Source organism: Euprymna scolopes, chromosome 32, assembly GCF_053919585.1.
Source record: "Euprymna scolopes isolate OS-2025 chromosome 32, ASM5391958v1, whole genome shotgun sequence".
Lineage (NCBI taxonomy): Eukaryota > Metazoa > Mollusca > Cephalopoda > Sepiida > Sepiolidae > Euprymna > Euprymna scolopes.
In genome coordinates this window covers 76444069-76463392 of record NC_136513.1, presented here as the reverse complement: position 1 = coordinate 76463392, position 19324 = coordinate 76444069, and the positions used below count along the sequence as shown (strand labels likewise).

The following is a 19324-nucleotide window of genomic DNA, read 5'->3' as shown; positions in this document are numbered from 1 at the left end:
AAGTGAGTTCGAATTATTATTTGTCTTGGTCTCGTTTGCGACGTAAAATGCATACAACATGTGGCGTCCGTGTGTAATTTTGCACAACGTTGCAATTGGAAACAATCTTAAAATTGCAACATATTTCAAGTCTGAATAAAATAAATACGTATTAGATAGGTTTTAAGCCAAAACAACGCATTATTAAGAAATAAACAGATATTTATTTTGTTTGAAATTTATATTCAAGGAACATAAACCCTAACATATTTCAAGTCTATTAATTTATTGCGGACTATTATCCTCATCTTTTTAGTTGTTTTTTAATGACGTTTTGGCCGACTATTCCTCTGGCCTTCGTCAGGTGGTAACTGCGACGGGATAGGAACTCCGAATCTCCTAACTGCATTCTCAGCAATTATTGCCTTTCATAGTTGTTGTCGTCTCACCACGTTTTTTGGCCAATTAAGCCTCTGGTCGGCTATGGGTAGGATTGGAACCACTATCTTCAAGCATGGCAAGTGCTCGTCTGAACTCCAATCTCTGCCCCCCCTCGCCAATCTTTCACAAAAAAACACCCGCCTAGCTGAATCCACTGTGAAAAATTTCCCCCACTCTATATCTGTGCCTAAATCAAAACGCAGATTCCATGAACAAAGCTTCTTTCTTAGAATTGCATGCCTGTGGAACTCTTTTCCGTCTGCCTGCTTCCCTCCGGAATACAACTTGGATGTCTTCAAGTCCAATGTTAACAAATTCCTAATGAACCGCCCCCTTAATTAAACACTTCATCAAATCTCCACACTAACGTTATGTACTTGCAATAACCCTTATCCCTGAGTAGCTTCCGGGCCTTGATAAGTGGTGATCCTTGTGTAAAAAAAAAAATGCTCACCTGAAACCGTCTCTATCCACTATGCCACGGCCCCCGAAGGCCAGAGGAATAGTTGGCCGAAACGTTATGAAGCAACAAGATCTAAAAAGAGTAGGATAATAGTCCGCAATAAAATAAATTAATAAATAATACTCATCTCAATGAATTCAAATTAAATAATATATATATATATTCAAATAGATTTACAGTCTTAGAGATCATAGTCTCTGACAAAGGTAAGGTTTATGGTAAAGGTTATTAATTTTCGCGAAATTTATATATATGTGCAAGCAGAATATTATTAAAAACATCCATACTCCACTTTTTTAAAATCCTCAATCGAATGTACAGATTAAGAATTATATGGAAAAATCTTAAAACTCCAGAAATCATAAATATATTCTTTGTAAGTAATAACGCTAAGATTAAACTCTTTCTTTGCCAATTCCGGATTCTTCTGGTCGCGACTTTATCGGATTCGTTGATGAAAAAGTCTTCTACAACTATTAAATGTGTAGGGTAAATAATTTGACATTTTTCTAACGAGCGGTATTACTTCTGAGAAATCATCTTAAAATTACAACCTATTTTCAACAGATTTTGAGTTCCAGAAATCATAGTCTCTGACAATGGTTCTGCGATACGAATAAGTTTAGTATTAGGGTTAGGGTTATTAATTTTAGCGAAATTTACAGCAAAATAATACAAAACACATCTACACACCCCATTTTCATCTCTAATCCAATGGAGAAGTTACGAATCCTTAACACACAAAAAAGGATGGAAACTAACCCAGAAATTCTAGAGATATTCATTGAGCTACTCCAAATGCAAATCATTGTTCACCGACTAAAGCGTTATTGAACCAGAAAGTACAGAGTGTAACGATTAAATTGTCGCCATAGAAAAGACAACATGATTCCATTTCTGTTTAATAAAAACCGTTTTTTTATTTTGTTACAGACCATCTACTAGTTGACCAGTTGTGTACAAATTCCAAGAGCGATAGGAGCCTTCTACCATGTCTGAGAGTGTTCAGCGAGCGAAATTGGAGATGCGCCGCTGTGCAACTCATGCTCTCTACTGATCCAAGTTTTGACAAGACCATTACCAGCATCCTCAAAGGGCATCCCTGGATTGCCACGAATCACAGGGACGTGCAAGGAGTGATGACCTTTTTTTTTACATGGTAATCACCACTTATCAAGGCCCGGAATCCACTAGGGGATAAAGGTTATAGCATGTACAGTAATCAATGGGATAATATCGTAGTAATCGTTAGTAATGGAGATCTCATAAAGCATCTTACTTAAGGGGGCGGCCCATCAGGAATTTGTTTATGTTGGACTTGAAGACATCCAAATTGTAGTCAGGTGGGAAACAGGCAAACGGAACAGAGTTCCACAGCCGTGCACTTCTAAGAAAGAAGCTTTTTTCATGGAATTTACGTTGTGATTTAGGCACAGATAAAGAGTAGGGAAAATTATTGACAGTGGTTTCAGCTAGGCGGGTGTTTTTCGTGAAATATTGGCGAGGGGGACCAAAGATTGGAGCTCATACGAGCACTTGCCATGGAAATAACGATAAAACAAAGATGTGGTGTGGTTTCAAGTGTAGGCCACATCATGCCACCTCACATCTTCGAAGTCTGCTTGAAAGTCAACACCAAAGTGTACCTGGGTGTGTTGAAAGGTATGGTGATCTTCTGGTGCAATTAGTTGATCGTTGGCAGACTCTGGGTGTGGAAGCAGGACTCGGTACCGGCCCACAAGTCGAAAGAGACCCAGGTTTGGCTTGAGAAAGAGTGCTACGATTTTGTACTCTTCTCTCACTGCCCTCGTCTTCCTCTGACCTGAACCTGCTTGACTACTTCGTTTTGGTCATACGTCGAGAACATCACGAATACGCCCTCCAACAACTCCCAGTCATCCGCCGAGTATTTGCCGAGTATTCGCCGAGCTCCTGCCGGCTCTTGGTTCATGATCAATATCGAGGCGAGGATTGAGGCTGAAGGCAGCTACATTGAATAGATGTCAGCTCTACCACATAATTAAGTTACCTGAATTGATATTTTAAAAAAATAAAGGTTTAAAAATAAAACACTAGTGTTTTCTTTAGGGCTACAATTTTATCGTTCTACCAATTTTTTTTCATCTTTCTGTTTGTAGCCAGCAAACGTAACTGCTAATAAATAAAAAAAAGCTCTTGTTATCGAGCACTAATACACTCGTTGAGTTCATTCGTTCTTACTTTTGTAATATCTCAAGCTTGTATATATATACATACATATATATATATATATATATATATATATATATATATATATATATAGTAAAGTAGTAGTAATAATAGAGCGGAATATTCTGTGTAGCATGATTGCCATGTATAGTTTCATAACTGACTACCTAGCTCTACTTTTGTATTGAGTACCGTTGAAGTAAATAAATAATAATAATAAAGACAACAAAATAGAGAACATACAAAATTAAATAAAGCTCACGCTAAAGCAACAAGTTATAAACTAAAAAAAACCCAAATAAATAAATAAAAATAAATAAAAATATAAACATGTTAATTATCTAATCAGACCATACATAAGCCCCCTCCTCACATTTGCTCCAAGGCCCCACACAGCTATCCAACTTCCGCTTCACCATCTAGTATGCTTTCAATCGATCTGTTACGTTCACCATTTGAAAGGGAATTTTTTTTCCGAAATTAATAATGGATATTGTCGCAGACATAACAAGTAAGACATTTTACCTAATACAACTGAATAAATATATGCATATATAAACATATATGTATGTACTTATTGATTTGTAAATCGCCACTTGTTCTCGTCTACTTTTACCAACAACGATTATATTTCATTCCTCGCATTTTGACAGCCTTTCTAAATCTTTACTACATACCTATTCCACAAATTGCTTCAACAAGCAAACTACACACCAATCCCATATATATATATATATATATATATATATATATATATATATATATATATATATATATATTATAGCTTAATACGTGTAATCTCCCAGTTTTTTTTCTGTGAACTGGCCTTTTATATTCAGGTACGATTCTTATCTATCCATGCAAACACATACACACACACACACATACACACACACACACACACGCACACACATATATATATATATATATATGTGTGTGCGTGTGTGTGTGTGTGTGTATGTGTGATGTATAAGTCGGTTCATTCAAATGGATGCACCATCTTAAATTGTTCATAATCCTCCCATCCAGTTCGTCTGTCTAATTTAGCTGCACGCGAGCATAACGGAACCCCGGGGATAGAGAACTTTCAAATACCGGAACACTAACAATTTCCGATGATCACGTTTGACCACGTTTATCTGCCCGAAAAACCAAGATCACGACGCGTGATCACGTCACAAATTGTCTTTATTAAATATGAAGGAAGACATCGCCATTTTCTTTGCAACTCTGCATGCAATTCTGCTGTTGGCTTTTAAAAGGATTTCAAAACTCGTTAACGCAATAATCTATCCTCTTATCTCTTAATTTTTTTTTATAAGTTTCTCTCTATATATAAAGGTAGGAACATGTATATTGTTGTGGAGACGCCCACTAATTAGCATACGTGGGTTAAAAGATATAGATAAAGGTATCAAGTCAGCAAGACCGGGGAGCTGTGTTCGAACGCCGGATAGGCAAGACGCATGTGCCGGTTGCTCCATGAAGGCTTTAACACGCCCTCTGCCGGACAATCTTCCAACTGCAGTACAACTGCACCTTTGTAAATATGTATTATCTTTTCGTCTTAATATATTTGTTTTACCTTTACTTTCTGCGTTCGTGTTGTTATTGATACAGACACAATATATATCTTTATGTATGTGTTTATATTAGTGTTGGAAAGAATTATCGGAATCGGGAATCGACAACATTGGAACTTTTCGTGCTTATTTTCTGATGCCAAAAACGATAATTTTATTGGTATTATACCTTATATTTCATGGCTTGTGCTTTACAATAAAATATCAAATATTTATTGATTTAAAACAAGCAGTAAATATATAATCTATAGATCATCCCCTACATTTTATCGATTAGGAAAAAATATTTACATATTTCATGGTGGTTTCGGCAATCCCTTCCCCTCTCCAAAAGTAATCTCTTTTTTTTAGAAATTAAAAAGAATCAGAATCGGTAAATGTATCGGAATCGAAAGTTTAGAACAGAATTAGCAAGTGTTTCTGAATCAGGAAAATATTTGAGTCGTCCCATCATTAGTTTATATATATATATATATAGGTACGAGAAAAGTACCCGTATGAGGACGGGTAAAATTAATTCACTGAAGAGAAAGGCTTTGAACAACTTTTAGGTCCCCTTTAAGAGGATAACAAGAAAAGATATAATGATACTGAAACTTATCATCGTAAAAATTGGCATATTAATAATGGCACCGTAAAAATGGCACCGGTAAAAATGGCACCGGTAAAAATGGCATAATATAAAATATAGAATGATTTCATTTCTAGAGAAAAACAATATTAAACAACGCTGAAAAGTTCTTAAGAAAAACGTGAAATTCTAAAATTTTCCTTAATTGGTTTCTTATGACGATTAATTGGAATTAGAAATCAGAAAATTTCGAAATTTTAGGGTATCGGAATCGGTAAATGTAAGCCTGATTTTACATTTCAGAACGATTCTCTTAATTTGTTTCTGATATTTTTTTGTCTGTTTGATTAACACTTCGTTTTCCAAAAATTGAGGTAAAAATAACGCCGGTAAAAAAACATACTAATAATGAAAATGGTAAAAATGATAGTGTAAACAAGTAAAAGTAAAATTAGCACCTATTAAAATGGCATGGTAAAAACAGTCTCGGTAAAAATGGCATTGTAAAAATAGTACAAATAAAAATCGAATAGTAAAAACAGAACCTCTAAAAGTACATAGTAAAGTTAGGACTGGAAAAAATGACATAGTAAAAATAGAAGAGGTAAAAAGTGCATAGTAAAATAGTACTAGTAGAAATGACATAGTAAAAATAGTACCGATAAAAATGGCGTAGTAAAAATAGTGTACTGAATATAGTACTGATAAAAATAGCATAGAAAAAAGAATCCCGATAAAAACGTCATGGAGAAAAATAGTACCGATAAAAATAACATAGTAAAAAGATTACCTATAAAAAAACATAGTAAAAATAGTACCGATAAAAATTACATAGTAAAAATAGTACCGATAAAAATGGCGTAGTAAAAATAGTACCGATAAAAATGAAATATTAAAAATAAGACATATAAAAATGGTATAGTAAAATTGGGACCAAACAGTGAGATAGTAATAAATGAGACCTATAATAATAACATAGTAAAAAAGTAACAACAAAAATGACACAGTAAAAATAGTAACTATAAATATGACATAGTAAATTAGTAATTATAAAAATAAAGTAGTAAAAAAGTAACGATAAAAATGACATCATAAGAATAACAACTGTAAAATTTACAAATATTAACTATAAAAATGACATAATTAAAAATTACACATTATGACACATTAAAAATAGCAACTATAAAAATGACATAGTAAAAATAACCACTACAAAAATTACATAGATAAAATAGTAACTATAAAAAATTTCATAATAAAAATAGCAACTATTAAAATTATTTTGTAAAAAAATAATTATAAAAATGACATTGTAAAAACATCTCCTATAAAATGATATAGTAAACACATAACATATGAAATGATATAGTAAAAATAGCAACTATAAAATGGCATATTAAAGATAGCATCTATAAAATGACATAGAATATATATATATATATATATATATATATATATATATATATATATATATACACGTATGTATGGGTTTGTCTCAGACTCTAACGGATGAGGGTGTAGTGTTGTATGTTTTGGTTTCGATTCGAGCTTATGATACACAAGTCATATATCATACATATTTTTAAAGACTTGGTCTCACTACTATATATAAGGTTTAATATAATAATTGACAAGGAATTTTCTCTTTAATAATTGATACGTAATCTGGATAAATTAGAATATCATATTATAGCATATTTTACGGCCAGACTATACCAATAATATAATAATTTTAGCGGTCTGCTAATATTATCATAAAACTCCATAGTCGACTTTTCATGTTTACACGTTTTCTATCAAAACATTGTTTCCATGGAAACGATCTTGTATTTAATAATAAATTACACACATTGAATACAAACAAACTTTAGAGAAATTTCAATCATTAAACTATTTTTTTATGTTTTGATTATAGTTTTATGTTTTGGTTTCACTGAGCGTCCCTTCTAATTAGGCCCCGTTTCTTAGTGTTTTGTCCGAATGAAATGAAACTTTGGTCATAACTAGTTTATTATATTCAAAACATCACATCAAAACACTAGGGTCTTTGGCCTTTTTTCTCAGTTGACTGTAAAATGCTCAGAAAAACTATTGAACGTCCTTGTCTTTTGGGGGTCACCCTATATATATATATATATATATATATATATATATATATATATATATATATATATATATATTAGGAGTCGGATTATGTAGGTGCTAAGTCTGCGATAGGTTAAATTTAGTTTCTTTATTTTCCGGGAATTTAAACTGCATTCTTTATTTTTATTTCTCACATTTTTTATTCAAAGCTTCTTTAGACTCTACATTGGGATTCTAGATATGTATGGCTAGGTTTCCTTCCTCTTATCTATTTGCCTTTCTGGTACCTAAGGTACTTAAGCTTTTATGAATTTTTATTCTCATAGCATTTATACGCTAGTAAACGTGTCACAGAATGGATTATGTAATCCCAAACTTATTTATGAATAGTTTCTTATATATACATATATATATATATATATATATATATATATATATATGTATATATATATGTATATATATGTATATATATACATGTATATATATGTATATATACATGTATATATATGTATATGTATATATATATATATATATATATATATATATTAGTATAAATAGTAAGCGTATCATTCTAAATTTTCCTATTGGGGAAGTGGTATTATTGACCGGGGAGCCATGTATTTAACAGCTGTCCCTTTTTTTTAAAATCTCCGAAACAGCTACACGGTAAGCAGCTTAGAATCCCCGTTTTCCATTTACAAAATTTTAGTTAATGTTTTCTTTTTTCATCCTTATATAGTTAAATTATTTTTTATAATTGAAGACTTTTGAGAAATCGTCTAATACAAGTGGCAATTACAATTTTATTTAAGTATTTTTTCCCATTCTTATATAAATGATTTCCCTTTTGTAATTATAAACTTTTTAGAAGTCGGATTATGCAGGAACTTAGTCTGCGATACGTTAAATTTAGTTTCTTTTTTCCGGGAATTTTACCTGCGTTCTTTAGTTTTATGTTACATTTTTTCATTCAAACTTTATATATAAACACTTTTAAATGAATTAAATTTTAATATGATTAATACCGTCGTCCGACACCATGCTAACTGTTATCACCCCATCCCTTCTTCTTTTCTTCCCCTTAGTGTATTCATACCCCTCTATATCTTTATATTACCCCTCCGTTCTTATCACTCTCTATAACTTTCCCCCAAACTATCTTTTTAGCTCCTCCCCCTTCTTTGACGGAAACTTGATTTTTGTAATTAAGAACTTAAATTTTTTTCACGCCAGTCATGGTATTTTTTCTCTCCTCAAAATTTGAAAAGGTCTGGAACCTTTTTAATATTCTTTTCATTCTTTGGACTCTCAAGTATATTTTCAACACAGTTGGACACAGTCAATCAACCGAGAATCACATCAGTCTATATAAAAACATATGAGATATTAACGGATATATACTCAACAGTTAAAACAATGAAAAGAATATGCTGTTGTCACAGCCCTAGTAATAATACATACGAAATCTGGACGAATTAAAATATATTTAAGCGTATTTTACGCCCGCTAGTGACTAAATAAAATTAAACTAATAAATGAAACCAAAGTAAAATTAATAGCAAATAAAAAAAACAACAGAAAAAAGCCTATTTAACAACAAAATTGCTCCTGACAACGATCAGTGATCGAAAGCGCTCGAGGAAAATGTCTGAGAAAAAAAAAATCAATCGGAAACCTTATACCCAACTTACCAACTGAAACGAGATGAAAATGTTCGGTAGATAAAGAAAATCAAGAAAAGAATTATCACAATGGCACCTTTTAGATCTGCATTAAACTATTCAATGCCAGTACACAGGAAGGGGGTTAGAAAGATAGTTAGAAAGAGAGAGTAAGAAAGAGAGTTAGAAAGAGTGAGTTAGAAAAAGAGAGTTAGAAAAAGAGAGTTAGAAAGAGTGAGTTAGAAAGAGAGAGAGTGGATGGAAGAGAAAGATTGGTGCGACAGATAGATGCTATAAGTGTGGCGGCCTATGCAGATAAATGTTTTTGCATTCGTGTCTAACGCAAGGTGTTCGTCAACGTAAAGCATCAAACTAATCACCTCCATTGAAAACGTTGGCCGATATCAAGTAGCCTAGCGAAATGTCAGGAAAATACGCGCCGGAAATCTGGCGCCGATATTATCTGGAAATCTGGGAGATTCGGAAACACACTGGCCAGCTTTTTTCATTATTTGACAAAATGACAGTTTTCGCCGGTTTTTGATTACAAATAATATCGATTTTCTTGTTAAAAAAGTAACAAAAATCTAATGCAAAATCACAGAGAAATTCATTTTGTCAACAGGATAGGAAGTAAAGAATTAATAATGCGCCATATTTATCCAGAGGTTGCCTGTCTATCAGTAAAACATAAAAGACGCCTTTACCAGGTTAAAGGTATTCAAGAGTGATAACTAATGAATTTAACAAGGTTATAAGGAGTGCTCAAAATAGAAGAGCAGTATATATTATTTTTTTTATTATAATATAAACTAATTTCCATTGTCGCAACACTGGACATGCTGATGTTTCGGAGAAATGGTCAGTAAAAGCTAGAAGTCCTCGTCAGACGACTTAATAAAGGGTTGCTTTCCACAGAAGAAACCAGTCCTCAAATCAAAATTTATTAATTCGCCTGTTTTAACGGAATCATTAACATGTGCAGTATCGCGACCATATAAATATATATATATATGTTTATATATATACATATATATATATATATATGAATGTATGCCTGTATGTATGTATGTATGTATGTATGTATGTATGTAGGTGACCTATACATTGTCTACCCTTTTATTAGCTGGTCGGCGTCCTGCGGTCGGCGTCTGCTCTATATAAATGCAGGAGAAACAAGATAAAGTTGAAGAAAAATAATAAACAAGTAAACTCAAAATTTTATCAGGAGAGGAATAACCTAACTGTTGCTACGTGGAATGTGAGAACCTTGCTAGATGTCCTGGATAGTGAAAGACCTGTGCGTAGGACAGCTATTTTTGCAAGAGAGCTCGCTAGGTACAACCTAGACATTGCGGCATTGTCTGAAACACGATTGAGTGGTGAGGATCAATTGGTGGAAGTGGGCTCGGGATACAACTTTTTTTGGAAAGGAAAACCATCGGGACTAAGACGAGAAGGTGGAATGGGCTTTGCAGTGCGTTCTGATTTGGTGAAGAGGATCGAACAGCTAATCTGTGTAAGTGACAGATTTATGATGATGCACTTCCCTCTTGCACACAGTAGGTATATGACAATTTTATCTGTGTATGCCCCTACCATGGGTCATGATGAAGACACCATCATAGCGTTTTACCGAGATCTCAGTCGTACCATTTTCTCTATTCCTTTATCTGAGAACATCTTACTCATAGGTGATTTAAATGCAAGGGTTAGCAACGATCATCACACCTGGGACTCAGTCGGCCGGTTTGGTGTAGGTAAGGTCAACAGTAATGGTCTGCATCTTCTCCATCTATGCACTCAGTTTGACCTTGCTATCTGTAACACTTTCTTCAGCCACAAGGAGGTCCATAGGTTTACCTGGACCCATCCTCGTTCAAAACAAGGTCACTTGATTGATTACATTATTTCCATGAAGGCAGATCTGCAGGACGTCTGTAGTGTGTGTGTTATGCGTGGAGCTGAATGCGGCACAGATCACTTTTTAGTACGTGGGAAGTTGAAAATCTGTATAAGGAGGAAATGTAGGTCGGGTGGTGTTAAGATTCCCAGGCGAGTTGATGTGTCCAAACTAGATGATCCAAGTGTACATGAAAAGCTTCGATCCGTAGTTAATTCTACTGATTTTAATGGGTTATGGGCGCATTTAAAAATATCCTCTATTAAATAAGTGTAGATTTTCTTGGTTTCCGCAAATCTAAACATCAGGATTGGTTTGATGATAATGATTCTGAAATAACTCCACTTTTAAGTGTTAAAAATGAGTTGCATCATAAAATGTTGTCTGCCTCTCATAGAGGGCGAGAGTCCCTCCAACAGTCACTTAAAGCAAGCAAGAGTCTTCTCCAAAAGCGACTCCGTCAAATGAAGAATCAGTGGTGGGCTAAACTCGTCAACCAAATCCAGATGGCTTTTGATTGTAAAGACTTCAAAGCTTTTGGTCCTCAAACACTATCTACATCTCCCCTACTCCCAAGTGATGGTATTGCCCTTATAAAGGATTCTAACAAGATTCTCCTTCATAGGATTGAGCATTATTCTGATCTCTTTGACAACCCCTCTAATGTTGATGAAGACTTCATCAATGAATTTTTATCACAACAGAAGCTTATCCCTGAAATGTCTGAGTTCCCATCTGAGAATTAAATTAGAGATGCAATCAAGGAAGTGAACGTGGGGAGGGCTCCAGGGCTTGATGGTATTCCGGTGGAAGTCCTCTTACATGGGGGTGATAAGCTTGTTCATGGAATTCTTCATCTTATCACTGATGTCTGGAGGGGTGTTCCCGTTCATCAGGATTGGGTTGATGCAATTCATATATCACTGTACAAGGGAAAGGGATCTAAGACTGGAAGTTATCGTGGGATAAGTTTATTGGAAACAGTTGGCAAAGTATTTTCCAGAGTTCTACTCAATAGATTGTTAAAGTATATTTATCCATCTGTCATTCCAGAAAGCCAAAGTGGCTTTCGTCCGAGCAGAGGAACCACGGACATGATCTTCTCTGCTCCGCAGTTGCAGGACAAATATACTGAACACCGTGTTCCGCTTTATCAGGTTTTTGTTGATTTGATCAAGGCTTTAAATACTGTGAACAGAAGTGCCCTATGGATAATTCTGGGGAAGTTGGGATCCCCACCTAAATTTCTACGATTACTCAGGGAGCTCCACACTAATCTGAAGGCTCACCTGAATTTCAATGGATGCCTATAAGAACCCATCTCAGTTTACAATGGTGTGAAGCAGGGTGATATCCCAGCACCTACGCTTTTTTTAATATTTATTTGTTTGTTTGCGTTTCAGAACCACAGGTAAGATCTTTGGTCTTCGTCGTTTTCATGTTTCTACAAGGACCTTTCAGCACCTGGTTCGTGAATTGCTTTATGCGGATGATGCCGATCTCGTAGCCAATAGTGAGAGGGATATGCAAGGTATCATGGATCTGTTTTCAGGGGCCTGTGCGTCTTTTGGGCTTACTATTAGCCTTAAGAAGACTATGGTCATGTTCAAACCTCCACCCGGTGGTTTGTATGTGGAACCAAATATTTTTGTCAACAACCAGAGACTTGCCGTGGTTGACATATTTGTGTATTTGGGTAGTACTCTTGCCAGAGACGGAACTCTGGATGCTGAGGTCAACTAAAGGATACAGCGTGCCATTAAGGCTTTTGGTGGATTAGAGAAGCGAGTGTGGTCTGACAGGGGTATACCTCGTCATACAAAGATCAGTGTCTATCAATATTGTATTTTACGATCCTTGCTTTACGCTTCTGAGGCCTGGACAACTTATGGTAGACACATAAAATTCATAGAGAGAGTGCACTAGAAATTCTTGAGGCACGTTCTAGGCATCAAGTGGAGCTCTTTTATACCTGATATGGATGTTCTTATGCGAGCTGACGTACCTTGTATCGAGAAGTTTATTATACGCAACCAGATGAGGTGGGCTGGACATCTGACAAGGATAGACGACGAGAGATTGGCAAAGCGCCTGTTCTATGGTGAAATTACACAAGAAAAGTGTCCACAACATACACATAGGAAACGCTTTAGAGATAACATCAAAGATAATCTTAAAGCTCTTGAAATTGACGTATTCAGTTGGGAAAGTACTTCCAATGATCGTAAAAAGTGGCGCTCCTTGGTCTATCATGACTGTGATAGCTTTGAAAAGAAAAAGTATGAGCATACAAAAATGAAGCGTGATATCTGGAAGAAAAATCTGTCAGATCTATCAGATCTGTCGGAGGCTTTAGTGCAGAACCACATCTGTGATTTATGCGGTAAAATGACTTTATCCGGAGTTGGCCTAGCTAGCCACAAGCGATCACATGGAGATCAATCTTTCTTTGATGGGGAAAACACTGCGGGGCACAGATATTCTGTTTTCTCTGTGGTCTGTAAATCCAGTGAAGGCCTGAAGCGTCATATCAATGTCCACAGTAGAGCAGCACCAGTTGGCATTCCTCAATCTCAGCTTAAGTGTGACCTTTTCAACAGACTGTGTAAGAGCAGGGCTGGTCTGAAGAGCCACCTTCGTTCTCACAGTAGATAAAAATTGATGCATCTTATTCACATCTCTACATGTATATATGCATGGGTGTATAAATGTATATATATATATAAAAAAAACAAAAAAATAACAATATTTCAAAAGTACATGAAAATAAATGAATGATCAATAATAAAGCACAGGAAAGATGGTCTTCTTCTGTCATGATTTGTCTTCCGTTTTCCTGCTTTCCGGCTGACTACAATATGGTTGTCTTCAAGTCTAACGTAAATAAGTTCTTGATGAGCCGTTCCATATAAGTTATCAAATTTAACAAATTTTCATTACTAATGATCATTATATTGTCCCATTTCTACTGTACACTCTTTAACTCTTATCCTTGAGTGGCCTCTTGGCCTTGATAATGTGTTGATACCTATGGAAAAAAAAGAAAAAGTCCAATGTGAACAAGTTCTAATTGAATCGTCCCCCTAAGTAATCCAAGTTACAAAATTCCCACTGTTTGCTATGCTAAAATCACAATGACTAATGTATACCTATTAACCCTTATCCTCGAGTGGCCTCTGGGCCTTGATAAGTGGTGACACCCATGTAAAAAAAATGAAATGACTGCTTAAGAATGAAATTTGACAATATGTTAAATACTTTTGCATAATTTGGTAATTTGATTTTTTGGTAATAAATATTTGTCAACTGAGTGTATCTTCATTTCTGTTTTCTGTTTAGATAGATACTATAAGTTCAAAGATTGGGCGAAAATTTCATTTAAATTAACTTGATATTCCTTGAGTAATACGAAATGAACCAATGTACCAAATATTTTGTTACCCACTGTATATATGTATGCATGTGTGTGTATGTATGTGTGTATGTATTTGTGTATGTGGTGTGCGTGTGTATGTGTGTGTGTATGTATGTGTGTATGTATTTGTGTATGTGTATATGTGTCAGGTCATGTCATGTGCTACTGGTACCATGTAACCCAGTACTACCTGCCTCATGGTCGGGTCACCGGCGACTAAACTGGTTCCCCCACCAAACTTGTTTGGTAAGGAGGGTGGCTAGTCTCCGTGAAGGATTAAAAACAAGACCTTTCAAAGGGCGAATGAACCCTTTTTCGGGATCAATGGCCAACTAACACCGTGTGTGCTTGTGTATATGTATGTGTGTGTTGGGGTGGAGAGGGCTCCTGTAAGCCGTGGTGGAGTCAACCTTTCTAGGAGTAGCAAATCTCTGATTTGAAAAAACATAAAGCGGGAGACCAGTACCCGCATTAAGCTGGTCTGCGGTTTAACTTGTAGCTGGCTATCTTGCTCTTGCTTGTTGCGTGATCTCAACATTTTGAACCGAGAGAGAGACTTAGCTGTCGTACAAAGCTAATACTCTGTAACATAATCTGTGTATAGATACTCCCTCAGGGATTTGTCTATAAAAATGGTCCTGTGGCGATGGAAATAATTTTTGGGCCCTTGATCTTTAAGTGTCTGAGGGAGTGTCACTCGTCTGACAAGACGTTGCAATCATCATGTATATATATGCATATATATATATGTATATATATGTATATATGTATATATATATATATATAAGAACAAGTAGTTAATAAATCATGTTAAAAAAAACACTAAAAAAGAGTTAAAAACATATATGATTTTAAAAAGGAAGTACAAAATAAGTGGATAGTCCTTAATCCGCGGAGGTTCGAAGAAATACTTTCCTTCCCATCAGAGGGTAGGGATTAGCAAAATGCGGTTAAGATTACTTTATAAATATTAACTCTTCAATATTTATAATATACTTTAGTTTTGCCATCTTGGATTATTTTGGTCAACTTAACTGTAATTCTTTTTCATGTACATATATATGTATATATACTTATATGTATATATATATATATGCATATAAACTTGTGAGAGGACGATTTCAATATTTTTCCTATTCCGATACAATTGTTACAGAATGGATTGAGAGAGAGAGAGAGAGAGAGAGAGAGAGGGGTGAGTAAACGTGGAGTGTAGACACGTTTACCAGAACCGAGGGTCAGCTGACCAGATTACGTATGAATGACGTGGTCATGTTGGCTAGATCTGAGAGACTGGATTTGGACTTTGAAGAAGACGGACGGCTTAATAACTGTTCTCTCCCCTTCACTGGGGGTGGGGGACGCTGACGTGTTCAAAGCAAGCAAGATTCACTTCCATATTCTGTGTCGACATCTGGAAGGAAAATAAAATCTATAAAACCAATTCATCGTCTTGGAGTGATAAATCTTCGTCTAACAGGTACCAGTCTCCCTCTAAGAGGAGATGAATTCCAGAGGGATCACATCGACGACACATTGAATAAGGTATGTCGAAGAAAATGTATGTAACACACACACACACAAAAGCATATGAACAATTAGAGATGAACACACACAACCGCATATGAAACTAGACGATCATACGCACACGGAATTCTTTTATGTTATACACCAAACGTCAATTTGGTGCCCCTCTATGATAACCCTAGTGATAACTTCAATGAGAACACTATGTAACACAATTACCGATTCCGGTCCCGATTCTAAAATCTCTCAAAATAGTAAAACTTGTTTGGGATTCGGTTTATTAAGCAGAGAGTGCAAGTCTCATTTTAAATGTAGACCTTATCGTGTGTGTGTGTGTGAGTGTGTGTGTGTGATAAAATTCTTTACGCAGCTCCTCTCTTAATAATATGCCTACAGCGTTGAACTTTGATATATAGAGTTTTGTACCCGTAGAACACTTTTGTTTGGTTTTTAGCCGAAAGAAATGTTGCGAATAGGTAAAAAAATAAAGACAAAACAGTTGACCTCGAGCGGAGTAATCGTCTAAAAGTGTTTGCAGGCAAAAAAATTCATTTATAACTAAAACAATGCTTTTTAACTACTTTTATGTGTATGGGCGTGGTATAATGTCTTAGGAACCAGGCTGGAGTGTTGTGTGTTTTGGTTTCGATCCTAGCCAATGGTACCAAAGTCAGTTTTTATAACAGTTTGATACTCTTATTTTTACAAGTGGGCAACGCTGGTTGGCCTGCTAGTTATATATAAATTTTAATTTCAATTCATCCGTATTCGCAAAAGAATGCACACACATACATATATACATATAATAATATATATACACATATGAGTATATATATATATACACGTATATATATATACATGCATATATAGACGTAAATATATACATATATACGTGCATATATATACGAATATATATATTCGTATATATATATTTATATATATATTATATATATTATGTATATCATGTATATTATATATATATTATACATAATATATATATTATATAAATCATAATATCTACGAGTTACGAACGGGGGTCGCGTGTGTAATTAATTTGCCCGACTTTGAAAAGCTAAATATTCAACATTTTTCGATCGGCGCGTGTATACATGCATATATATATATTCGCCTTTTTCGTATAATAAAAGCGTAACTAATACGGAGGTTGTTGCATCGTTCCCAGCGTCCAAAAGCAATCAGGTTTGATCAATGCGGTTTTTTCCTTATATCAGACAATTGCTATTCATTTGTGACAATTCTTTTCAATGGGGAGCTGGTTCCCCCTCCCATCATCTTGGGGAAGCCCAAACTGCTCCGCAGTAAATGAAAAAATGATCCCGCAGTGAAACAAATTAAACTAACGCCAAAAAAAAACAGCCCCGTCATCGTAACGCTCCCGCGATGACCTCATTAAGCGGCGACCTGTCAATTAAACCGTAGCGCAGGTGTTCAAGCTCAGTCTATAGGCCTCAAGGCTCTGGGTCAGAGCCCACATACCACCAACCCCCTATCTTTTTTTTTTACATCGTTAAGTTTCCTTTTTGTTTGGATTTACCCCCCTCCCCAAACACACACACCTACAAATACCCGGCCAACGCCGGGTAACCCTTGCTAGTCAAATATAAAAATGCTGAGACGAAGAGAAATTGTAAAACAAAAATAAAATGCTAGCACCAAATATGCATTTCTTTTCCAAACTCATTCAGTTCTTCGATTTTCATCTTAGCTAAATAGATCGCCGAAAATACTCGATCCCAAAATATATCTATAGTTATGTACTTTACCATTTAGTAATCTCCTAAATACACACTCAAATCGACCCCCATCCCCACAAAACAACCACAAGGCATAACACATAACACACAAATCTATAGAAACACGTACGAGGCTCTGGCGCCCATTCATATTGGCCTTACGAGTAAACGTGTCATCCATTGAACGGAAAAGGTTCGTCTTTAAATCTGCTCTCAAATATGCATAATCCATTATAGATAATCGATATATTGCAAAAGTGTTCGATATTAATAAAGTTAAAATATTAATAGCGCATGTTTTTTTAATGCATTTCGAATTCAATTAGACTCATCTCACATTGGTATGATGGGCGTTTGTTTTTAATTAAATTTTGAATTATAAAAGAAAACTGATACCTGCATACCTAAGCATACACTCCGATCATTAGTAATTCGTTTCGCGCTATATTCTTCTTTAGTTGTCAACCAGGTGGTTAACTTGACCTAATCCAAATTGGTGATGTTCATATCAGGCAAAAATACGTCCTCGACACTCAATCTGATTCGGTTTGGATTTGGCAGCTTTGCTTATATCGAACTGAGGCATGATTCTACGCAGTTATAAGGGATCCAAACTATGGGTTCTAGCTTCTGTTATGAGGAAGGTTTAGTTTATTGTTAACAGTATGACGCTCACCCAATGAATGATGCTGGTTTTCTGATCTGAACTGTATCAAAGATTAATGTTTTCTTTCCCTTTGCAAAACACAATCATGTTGTATAAGGTCGAAAACAAAAGCAACAGTTTTTTATGCAAAAAAAAGCAAACCGAACACCATGAATAAATATTTGGGTATATAAAGAACTTAAAGCATACAAACGTTGTTTTCCAAAATTACTGGATTCGGCATTAAATAACCTGAAATGGGTTGTAAAATAAAACTAGTTAATGCCGACGTGGTTGCTAAGGCATTTTTGTGGACCAGGGTTAAGACGCCTCTTGTGCACTTTTTATTTTAAATAATAAGCTTTCGTCCTCGTAACACGATGCAAAGGGAAGTAAATGTCCATTCTCGCTTCCCGCTATTTTTTCCTTTAGTTGTCGCATTCCATAAGTGATGTATCCGACCAAATAGTAAGAATTGCTGTCTTCTGGGTCGATTCTTGTTTTGCAGTGAGTCGATCAAACAATTCTGAAATAATCTATCTATATATATATAAGCGAAAATGTGTGTATGTATGTATGTGTGTATGTATGTATGTATGTATGTATGTGTGTTTTTATGTCTCGCAAAACTTTCGACACAGTTCACGGATTTTCATGAGATTGGCATCATTTTAAAGCGCGATCCTTCGCCCGACAAATATCGAAAAATTGTCCAAAACATTAATTCCTTCACCCTAAAATCATCAGTTTTCTACAGGGAGGGGTCAGCAAAAACCATCCTCTCATGACAAGTTCGCTTCTACGCGTGCGCAAATGACGTCGGAACATGATTTAGTCTAAATATTAAAAAAAACGACCCAATTTTGTCAACGTCGTCTTAGCTCAGTTCATTAGAGCGCGGCCTCATTATCTAAAGGTTGTGGGTTCGAATAATCGTGGTGGAAGATGTCTTTTTTTTCGATTTTTAAAGGTTTAATATTGAAACAGGGGGTTTTAAGCCATTTTTCACGTTTTATGTTTTTTTTTGTTTTATTTTTCAGATTTTTTTAAAGAAGTTTTAACGCTCGTTTTTCTGTTTTTTTCCATCA

General features: G+C 35.2%; 1 protein-coding gene across 2 annotated transcripts in view; it reads right to left on the bottom strand.

The window, feature by feature from the left end:
• LOC145256444 (uncharacterized) overlaps positions 1-19324 on the bottom strand; it is a 644056-nt gene that overhangs the window by 393782 nt on the left and 230950 nt on the right. The window lies entirely within an intron of this gene.